The sequence below is a fragment of the Triticum aestivum genome, chromosome 4A, assembly GCF_018294505.1.
Source record: "Triticum aestivum cultivar Chinese Spring chromosome 4A, IWGSC CS RefSeq v2.1, whole genome shotgun sequence".
NCBI lineage: Eukaryota > Viridiplantae > Streptophyta > Magnoliopsida > Poales > Poaceae > Triticum > Triticum aestivum.
In genome coordinates, this window is record NC_057803.1 from 422,856,606 (window position 1) to 422,868,104 (window position 11,499).

The following is an 11,499-nucleotide window of genomic DNA, read 5'->3' on the forward strand; positions in this document are numbered from 1 at the left end:
CTGAACATTAATTTATCACGAACTTAGTACCTGATAGTATTTTGCATGTCTATGTTGTTGTAGATAGATGGCCCGTTCTGTTGTTCCGTTGAATTTCAATGCGTTCCTTGAGAAAGCAAAGTTGAAAGATGATGGTAGCAATTACACGGACTGGGTCTATAACTTGAGGATTATCCTCATTGCTGCACAGAAGAATTACGTCCTGGAAGCACCGCTAAGTGCCAAACCTGCTGCAGGAGCAACACCAGATGTTATGAATGTCTGGCAGAGCAAAGCTGATGACTGCTCGATAGTTCAGTGTGCCATGATTTATGGCTTAGAACCGGGACTTCAACGACATTTTGAACGTCATTGAGCATATGAGATGTTCCAGGAGTTGAAGTTAATATCTCAAGAAAATGCCCGGATTGAGAGATATGAAGTCTCCAAAAAGTTCGACAGCTGCAAGATGGAGGAGAATAGTTCTGTCAGTGAACATATACTCAGAATGTCTGGGTACCATAACCACTTGACTCAGATGGGAGTTAATCTTCCTGTTGATAGTGTAATTGATAGAGTTCTTCAATTACTGCCACCAAGCTACAAGAGCTTCATGATGAACTATAACATGCAAGGGATGAATAAAACAATTTCTGAGCTCTTCGCAATGCTAAAGGCTGCAGAGGTAGAAATCAAGAAGGAGCATCAAGTGTTGATGGTTAACAAGACCACCAGTTTCAAGAAAAAGGTAAAGGGAAGAAGAAAGGGAACTTCAAGAAGAACGGCAAACAAGTTGCTGCTCAAGAGAACAAACCCAAGTCTGGACCTAAGCCTGAGACTGAGTGCTTCTACTGCAAACAGACTGGTCACTGGAAGCGGAACTGCCCCAAGTATTTGGCGGATAAGAAGGATGTCAAGGTGAACAAAGGTATATGTGATATACATGTTATTGATGTGTACCTTACTAATTCTCGCAGTAGTGCCTGGGTATTTGATACTGGTTCTGTTGCTAATATTTGCAACTCGAAACAGGGACTACGGATTAAGGGAAGATGGGCAAAGGATGAGGTGACGATGCGCGTGGGAAATAGTTCCAAAGTTGATGTGATCGCAGTCGGCACGCTACCTCTACATCTACCTTCGGGATTAGTATTAGACCTGAGTAATTGTTATTTGGTGCCAGCGTTAAGCATGAACATTATATCTGGATCTTGTTTGATGCGAGACGATTATTCATTTAAATCAGAGAATAATGGTTGTTCTATTTATATGAGTAATATCTTTTATGGTCATGCACCCTTAAAGAGTGGTCTATTCCTTTTGAATCTCGATAGTGGAGATACACATATTCATAGTATTGAAGCTAAAAGATTCAGAGTTTATAATGATAGTGCAACTTATTTGTGGCACTGCCGTTTAGGTCATATTGGTATAAAGCGCATGAAGAAACTCCATTCTGATGGACTTTTGGAATCTCTTGATTATGAATCACTTGGTACTTGTGAACCGTGCCTCATGGGTAAGATGACTAAAACACCGTTCTCCGGAACTATGGAGCAAGCATCGGATTTGTTGGAAATCATACTGATGTATGTGGTCCGATGAATATTTAGGCTCGCGGCGGGTATCTTTATTTTCTCACCTTCACAGATGATTTGAGCAGATATGGGTATATCTACTTGATGAAACATAAGTCTGAAACATTTGAAAAGTTCAAAGAATTTCAGAGTGAAGTGGAAAATCAGCGTAACAAGAAAATAAAGTTTCTACGATCTGATCGTGAAGGATAATATTTGAGTTACGAGTTTGGTCTTCATTTGAAACAATGCGGAATAGTTTCACAACTCACGCCACCCGGAACACCACAGCGTAATGGTGTGTCCGAACGTCGTAATCGTACTTTACTAGATATGGTGCGATCTATGATGTCTCTTACTAATTTACCGCTATCATTTTGGGGTTATGCTTTAGAGACGGCTGCATTCACGTTAAATAGGGCACCATCTAAATCCGTTGAGACGACTCCTTATGAACTGTGGTTTGGCAAGAAACCAAAGTTGTTGTTTCTTAAAGTTTGGGGCTGCGATGCTTATGTGAAAAAGCTTCAACTTGATAAGCTCGAACCCAAATCGGAGAAATGTGTCTTCATAGGATACCCAAAAGAGATAGTTGGGTACACCTTCTATCATTGATCCGAAGGCAAGACTTTTATTGCTATGAATGGATCCTTTCTAGAGAAGGAGTTTCTCTCGAAAGAAGTGAGTGGGAGGAAAGTAGAACTTGATGAGGTAACTGTACCTGCTCCCTTATTGGAAAGTAGTTCATCACAGAAACTGGTTTCTGTGACACCTACACCAATTAGTGAGGAAGCTAATGATGATGATCATGAAACTTCAGATCAAGTTACTACCGAACCTCGTAGGTCAACCAGAGTAAGATCCGCACCAGAGTGGTACGGTAATACTGTTCTGGAAGTCATGTTACTAGACCATGACGAACCTACGAACTATGAGGAAGCGATGATGATCCTAGATTCCGCAAAATGTCTTGAGGCCATGAAATCTGAGATGGGATCCATGTATGAGAACAAAGTGTGGACTTTGGTTGACTTTCCGGATGATCGGCAAGCCATAGAGAATAAATGGATTTTCAAGAAGAAGACAGATGCTGATGGTAATGCTACTATCTACAAAGCTCGACTTGTTGCGAAAGGTTTTCGACAAGTTCAAGGAGTTGACTACGATGAGACCTTCTCACCCATAGCGATGCTTAAGTCCGTCCGAATCATGTTAGTTATTGCTGCATTTTATGATTATGAAATTTGGCAAATGGATGTAAAGACTGCATTCCTGAATGGATTTCTGTAAGAAGAGTTATATATGATGCAACCAGAAGGTTTTATCAATCCAAAGGGTGCTAACAAAGTGTGCAAGCTCCAGTGATCCATTTATGGACTGGTGCAATCCTCTTGGAGTTGGAATAAACGTTTTGATAGTGTGATCAAAGCATATGGTTTTATACAAACTTTTAGAGAAGCCTGTATTTACAAGAAAGTGAATGGGAGCTCTGTAGCATTTCTTATATTATATGTGGATGACTTATTGTTAATTGGAAATGATATAGAATTTCTAGATAGCATAAAAGGATACTTGAATAAGAGTTTTTCAATGAAAGACCTCAGTGGAGCTGCTTACATATTGGGCATCAAGATCTATAGAGATAGATGAAGATGCTTAATTGGACTCTCACAAAGCACATACCTTGACAAAGTTTTGAAGAAGTTTAAAATGGATCAGGCAAGCAAAGGATTCTTGCCTGTGTTACAAGGTGTGAAGTTGAGTAAGACTCAATGCTCGACCACTTCAGAAAATAGAGAGAAAATAAAAGATGTTCCCTATGCTTCAGCCATAGGCTCTATCATGTATGCAATGCTGTGTACCAGACCTGATGTGTGCCTTGCTATCAGTTTAGCAGGGAGGTACCAAAGTAATCCAAGTGTGGATCACTGGACAGCGGTCAAGAACATCCTTAAATACCTGAAAAGGACTAAGGATATGTTTCTCATTTATGGATGTGACAAAGAGCTCATCGTAAATGGTTATGTTGATGCAAGCTTTGACACTGATTCGGACGATTCTAAATCGCAAACCGGATACGTGTTTATATTGAACGGTGGAGCTATCAGTTGGAGCAGTTCTAAACAAAGCGTTGTGGCAGGATCTACGTGTGAAGCGGAGTACATTGCTACTTCGGAAGCAGCAAATGAAGGAGTCTGGATGAAGGAGTTCATATCCGATCTAGGTGTCATACCTAGTGCATCAGGTCCAATGAAAATCTTTTGTGACAATACTGGTGCAATTGCCTTGTCAAAGGAATCCAGATTTCACAAGAGAACCAAGCACATCAAGAGACGCGTCAATTCCATCCACGATCAAGTCCAGGTGGGAGATATAGAGATTTGCAAGATACATACGGATCTGTTGCAGACCCGTTGACTAAGCCTCTCTCACGAGCAAAACATGATCAGCACCAAGACTCCATGGGTGTTAGAATCATTACTATGTAATCTAGATTATTGACTCTAGTGCAAGTGGGATACTGAAGGAAATATGCCCTAGAGGCAATAATAAAGTTATTATTTATTTCCTTATATCATGATAAATGTTTATTATTCATGCAAGAATTGTATTAACCGGAAACATGATACATGTGTGAATACATAGACAAACAGGTTGTCACTAGTATGCCTCTACTTGACTAGCTCGTTGATCAAAGATGGTTATGTTTCCTAACCATAGACATGAGTTTTCATTTGATAAACGGGATCACATCATTAGGAGAATGATGTGATTGACTTGACCTATTTCGTCAGCTTAGCACTTGATCATTTTAGTTTACTGCTATTGCTTTCTTCATGACTTATACATGTTCCTATGACTATGAGATTATGTAACTCCCGATTACCCGAGGAACACTTTGTGTGCTACCAAACGTCACAATGTAAGTGGGTGATTATAAAGGTGCTCTACAGGTGTCTCCGATGGTACTTGTTGAATTGACATAGATCAAGATTAGGATTTGTCACTCCGGTTATCGAAGAGGTATTGATGTCTACTACACAACCTTCTTCTTGTAGACGTTTTTGGGCCTCCAAGTGCAGAGGTTTGTAGGACAGTAGCAAATTTCCCTCAAATGGATGACCTAAGGTTTATCAATCCGTAGGAGGCGTAGGATGAAGATGGTCTCTCTCAAACAACCCTGCAACCAAATAACAAAGAGTCTCTTGTGTCCCCAACACACCCAATACAATGGTAAATTGTATAGGTGCACTAGTTCGGCGAAGAGATGGTGATACAAGTGGTATATGGATAGTAGATATGGCTATTTTTAATCTGAAATTATAAAAACAGCAAGGTAACTAATGATAAAAGTGAGCGTAAACGGTATTGCAATGCGTGGAAATAAGGCCTATGGTTCATACTTTCGCTAGTGCAAGTTCCCTCAACAATAATATCATAATTGGATCACATAACTATCCCTCAACATGCAACAAAGAGTCACTCCAAAGTCACTAATAGTGGATAATGAACGAAGAGATTATGGTAGGGTACGAAACCACCTCAAAGTTATTCTTTCCAATCAATCTGTTGGGCTATTCCTATAGGTGTCACAAACAGCCCTAGAGTTCATACTAGAATAACACCTTAAGACACAAATCAACCAAAACCCTAATGTCACCTAGATACTCCAATGTCACCTCAAGTATCCGTGGGTATGATTATACGATATGCATCACACAATCTCAGATTCATCTATTCAACCAACACATAGGACCTCAAAGAGTGCCCCAAAGTTTCTACTGGAGAATCACGACGAAAACGTGTGCCAACCCCTATGCATAGGTTCATGGGCGGAACCCGCAAGTTGATCACCAAAACATACATCAAGTGAATCACGTGATATCCCATTGTCACCACAGATATCCACGGCAAGACATACATCAAGTGTTCTCAAATCTTTAAAGACTCAATCCGATAAGATTACTTCAAAGGGGAAACTCAATTCATTACAAGAGAGAAGAGGGGGAGGAGAAACATAAGATCCAACTATAATAGCAAAGCTCGTGATACATCAAGATCGTGCCAAATCAAGAACACGAGAGAGAGAGAGAGACATCAAACACATAGCTACTGGTACATGCCCTCAGCCCCGAGGGAGAACTACTCCCTCCTCGTCACGCAGAGCACCGAGATGATGAAGATGGCCACCGGAGAAGGATTGCCCCCTCCGGCAAGGTGCCGGAACGGGTCTAGATTGGCTTTCGGTGGCTACAGAGGCTTCTAGTGGCGGAACTCCCGATCTATTGTGTCCCCGGATGTTTTTAGGGTATATGGAGATATATAGGCGGAAGAAGTACGTCAGGGGGGGCACGAGGGGCTCACGAGGGTGGAGGGCGCGCCAAGGGGGGTGGGCGCGCCCCCCTGCCTCGTGACCTCCTCGTAGAGCCCCCGATGTGCACTCCAAGTCTTCTGGGCTTCTTTCCTTCCAAAAATGAGTTCCGTGAAGTTTCAGGTCAATTGGACTCCGTTTGATTTTCCTTTTCTTTGAAACCCTAAAACAGGGTAAAAACTGAAACTGGCACTGGGCTCTGGGTTAATAGGTTAGTCCCAAAAATGGTATAAAAGTGTATAATAAAGCCCATAAACATTCAAAATAGTAGATAATATAGCATGGAGCAATCAAAATTTATAGATACGTTGGAGACGTATCAGCATCCCCAAGCTTAATTCCTACTCGTCCTCGAGTAGGTAAATGATAAAAATAGAATTTTTGATGCGGAGTGCTACTTGGCATAATTTCAATGTAATTCTTCTTAATTGTGGCATGAATATTCAGATCTGAAAGATTCAAGATAAAAGTTCATATTGTCATAAAAATGATAATACTTCAAGCATACTAACTAAGTAATTATGTCTTCTCAAAATAACATGGCCAAAGAGAGCTATCCCTACAAAATCGTATAGTCTGGCTATACTCCATCTTCACCACACAAAATATTTAAATCATGCACAACCCCAATGACAAGCCAATCAATTGTTTCATACTTTTGATGTTCTCAAACTTTTTCAATCTTCACGCAATACATGAGCGTGAGCCATGGACATAGAACTATAGGTGGAATAAAATGGTGGTTGTGGACAAGACAAAAAGGGAGAAGATAGTCTCACATCAACTAGGCATATCAACGGGCTATGGAGATGCCCATTAATAGATATCAATGTGAGTGAGTAGGGATTGCCATGCAACGGATGCACTAGAGCTATAAGTGTATGAAAGCTCAAAAAGAAACTAAGTGGGTGTGCATCCAACTTGCTTGCTCACGAAGACCTAGGGCATTTTGAGGAAGCCCATCATTGGAATATACAAGCTAAGTTCTATAATGAAAGATTCCCACTAGTATATGAAAGTGACAACATAGGAGACTCTTTATCATGAAGATCATGGTGCTACTTTGAAGCACAAGTGTGGTAAAAGGATAGTAGCATTGCCCCTTCTCTCTTTTTCTCTCATTTTTTTATTTTATTTATTTTATTTTATTTGGGCCTTATCTTTTTATGGCCTCTTTTTTTCATTTGGGCTTCTTTGGCCTCTTTTTTTTCCGTCTGGAGTCTCATCCCGACTTGTGGGGGAATCATAGTCTCCATCATCCTTTCCTCACTCGGACAATGCTCTAATAATGATGATCATCACACTTTTATTTACTTACAACTCAAGAATTACAACTCGATACTTAGAACAAGATATGACTCTATATGAATGCCTCCGGCGGTGTACCGGGATATGCAATGACCCATGAGTGACAAGTATGAAAGAATTATGAACAGTGGCTTTGCCACAAATACTATGTCAACTACATGATCATGCTAAGCAATGTGACAATGATGGAGTGTGTCATAATAAACGGAATGGTGGAAAGTTGCATGGCAATATATCTCGGAATGGCTATGGAAATGCCATAATAGGTAGGTATGGTGGCTGTTTTGAGGAAGGTATATGGTGGGTTTATGGCTAGAGAGGCTAGCAATGGTGGAAGGGTGAGAGTGCGTATAATCCATGGACTCAACATTACTCATAAAGAACTCACATACTTATTGCAAAAATCTATTAGTTATCGAAACAAAGTACTACGCGCATGCTCCTAGGGGGATAGATTGGTAGGAAAAGACCATCGCTCGTCCCCGACCGGCACTCATAAGGAAGGCAATCAATAAATAAATCATGCTCCGACTTCATCACATAACGGTTCACCATACGTGCATGCTACGGGAATCACAAACTTTAACACAAGTATTTCTCAAATTCACAACTACTCAACTAGCATGACTCTAATATCACCATCTCCATATCTCAAAACAATTATCAAGTATCAAACTTCTCATAGTATTCAACACACTCATAAGAGAATTTTATTATTCTTGAATACCTAGCATATTAGGATTTTAAGCAAATTACCATGCTATTTAAGACTCTCAAAATAATATAAGTGAAGCACGAGAGTTCATCTATTTCTTCAAACTAAAACTACCATCATGCTCTAAAAGATATAAGTGAAGCACTAGAGCAAATGACAAACTACTCCGAAAGATATAAGTGAAGATCAATGAGTAGTTGAATAATTATGCAACTATGTGAAGACTCTCTAACATTTAAGAATTTCAGAACTTGGTATTTCATTCAAACAGAAAGCAAAGCAGAATAAAATGACATCTAATAATAGAAAACATCATGTGAAGAAGCAAAAACTTAGGATCAACCGATACTAACCGATAGTTGTTGAAGAAGAAAGGTGGGATGCCAACCGGGGCATCCCCAAGCTTAGAAGCTTGATAATTCTTGAAATATTATCTTGGGATGCCTTGGGCATCCCCAAGCTTGAGCTTTTGTGTCTCCTTAATTCCTCTCATATCACGGTGTCCCTAAATCTCAAAAGCTTCATCCACACAAAACTCAATAAGGACTCGTGAGATAAGTTAGTATAAACCATTGACAAAACTTTATCATACTCTACTGTAGAAAATCACTAAAATTATTATTCAACATTTCATACTAAATGCCTCTACATATTTAATAGTCCTATCCTCAAATAGAATCATTAAAGAAGCAAACATATGCAAACAATGCAAACATAACAGGAATCTGCCTAAACAGGACAGTCTGTAAAGAATGCTGCAACATCCATACTTCCCTAACTTCAAAAATTATGAAAGAAAATTCCCACAGTAGTAAATTTATCAGAGCTTAATATGCAAAAGGTTTCAGCATTTTATCGCATTCTGACTTTTCTAGGGAATTATTGCAACAGAGGTAAACTTTCTGTTTTCAAACAGCAACATGCATACTTGTAACATAGGCATAGTAAAGGCTATCAATGCCACTTTTATTGAAATAAAAGATGCAAAACATTGTTCTAAGTAACATAAAGCAAATCCTAACAAAATAAATTGACGCTCCAAGAAAAACACATATCATGTGGTGAATAAAAATATAGCTCCAAGTAAAGTTACCGATGGAAGTAGACGAAAGAGGGGATGCCTTCCGGGGCATCCCCAAGCTTAGGCTCTTGGCTATCCTTGAATATTACCTTGGGGTGCCTCGGGCATCCCCAAGATTAGGCTCTTGCCACTCCTTATTCCATAGTCCATCGAATCCTTACCCAAAACTTGAAAACTTCACAACACAAAACTTAACAGAAAACTCGTAAGCTCCGTTAGTATAAGAAAATAAACCACCACTTCAAGGTACTGTAATGAACTCATTCTTTATTTATATTGGTGTTAAACCTACAGTATTCCAACTTCTCTATGGTTTATAAACTATTTTACTAGCCATAGATTCATCAAAATAACTAAACAACACATGAAAAACAGATTCTGTCAAAAACAGAACAGTCTGTAGTAATCTGAATCAAACGTATACTTATGGAGCACATAAAATTCTCAAATAAATTGCTGGACCTGAGGAATTTAGCTATTAATCATCTGCAAAAATCATTAACTAAATATCACTCTCCAAATAAAAATGGCAGCAATTCTCGTGAGCACTAAAGTTTCTGTTTTTTACAGCATGATCAACAAGACTTTCCGCAAGTCTTCCCAAAGGTTCTACTTGGCACAAACACTAATTAAAATCATAAAACCACATCTAAACAGAGTCTAGATGAATTATTTATTACTAAACAGGAACAAAAAGCAAGGAACAAAAATAAAGTTGGGTTGCCTCCTAACAAGCGCTATCATTTAACGCCCTAGCTTGGCATGATGATTTCAATGATGCTCACATAAAGGATAAGAATTGAAACATAAATAGAGCATCAAGAGAATATGAATAGCACATTTAAGTCTAACCCACTTCCTATGCATAGGGATTTTGTGAGAAAACAACTTATGGGAACAAGAATCAACTTGCATAGGAAGGTAATGCAAGCAAAACTTCAAAACTTTAAGCACATAGAGAGGAAACTTGATATTATTACAATTCCTACAAGCATATGTTCCTCCCTCATAATAATTTTCAGTAGCATCATGAATGAATTCAACAATATAACCAGCACTTAAAGCATTATTTTCATGATCTGCAAGCATAGAAAATTTACTACTCTCCACATAAGCAAAATTCTTCTCATGAATAATAGTGGGAGCAAACTCAACAAAATAACTATCATGTGATTGAAAATTAAGATCAAGATGACAAGGTTCATTGTTATTATTATTCTTTAAAGCATACGTGTCATCACAATAATCATCATAGATAGGAGGCATGCTTTCATCATAATAAATTTGCTCATCAAAACTTGGGGGACAAAAAATATCATCTTCATCAAACATAGCTTCCCCAAGCTTGTGGCTTTGCATATCATTAGCATCATGGATATTCAAAGAATTCGTACTAACAACATTGCAATCATGCTCATCATTCAAATATTTAGTGCCAAACATTTTATAGATTTCTTCTTCTAGCACTTGAGCACAATTATCCTTTCCATCATACTCACGAAAGATATTAAAAAGATGAAGCGTATGAGGCAAACTTAATTCCATTTTTTTCTAATTTTCTTTTATAAACTAAACTAGTGATAAATCAAGAAACTAAAAGACTCGATTGCAAGATCTAAAGATATACCTTCAAGCACTCACCTCCCCGACAACGGCGCCAGAAAAGAGCTTGATGTCTACTACACAACCTTCTTCTTGTAGACGTTGTTGGGCCTCCAAGTGCAGAGGTTTGTAGGACAGTAGCAAATTTCCCTCAAGTGGATGACCTAAGGTTTATCAATCCATAGGAGGCGTAGGATGAAGATGGTGTCTCTCAAACAACCCTGCAACCAAATAACAAAGAGTCTCTTGTGTCCCCAACACACCCAATACAATGGTAAATTGTATAGGTGCACTAGTTCGGCGAAGAGATGGTGATACAAGTGGTATATGGATAGTAGATATGGGTATTTGTAATCTGAAATTGTACAACAAGGTAGCTAATGATAAAAGTGAGCGTAAACGGTATTGCAATGCATGGAAATAAGGCCTAGGGTTCATACTTTCGCTAGTGCAAGTTCCCTCAACAATAATATCATAATTGGATCACATAACTATCCCCCAACATGCAACAAAGAGTCACTCCAAAGTCACTAATAGCGGACAATGAACGAAGAGATTATGGTAGGGTACGAAACCACCTCAAAGTTATTCTTTCCAATCAATCCGTTGGGCTATTCCTATAGGTGTCACAAACAACCCTAGAGTTCGTACTAGAATAACACCTTAAGACACAAATCAACCAAAACCCTAATGTCACCTAGATACTCCAATGTCACCTCAAGTATCCGTGGGTATGATTATACGATATGCATCACACAATCTCAGATTCATCTATTCAACCAACACATAGGACCTCAAAGAGTGCCCCAAAGTTTCTACCGGAGAATCACGACGAAAACATGTGCCAACCCCTATGCATAGGTTC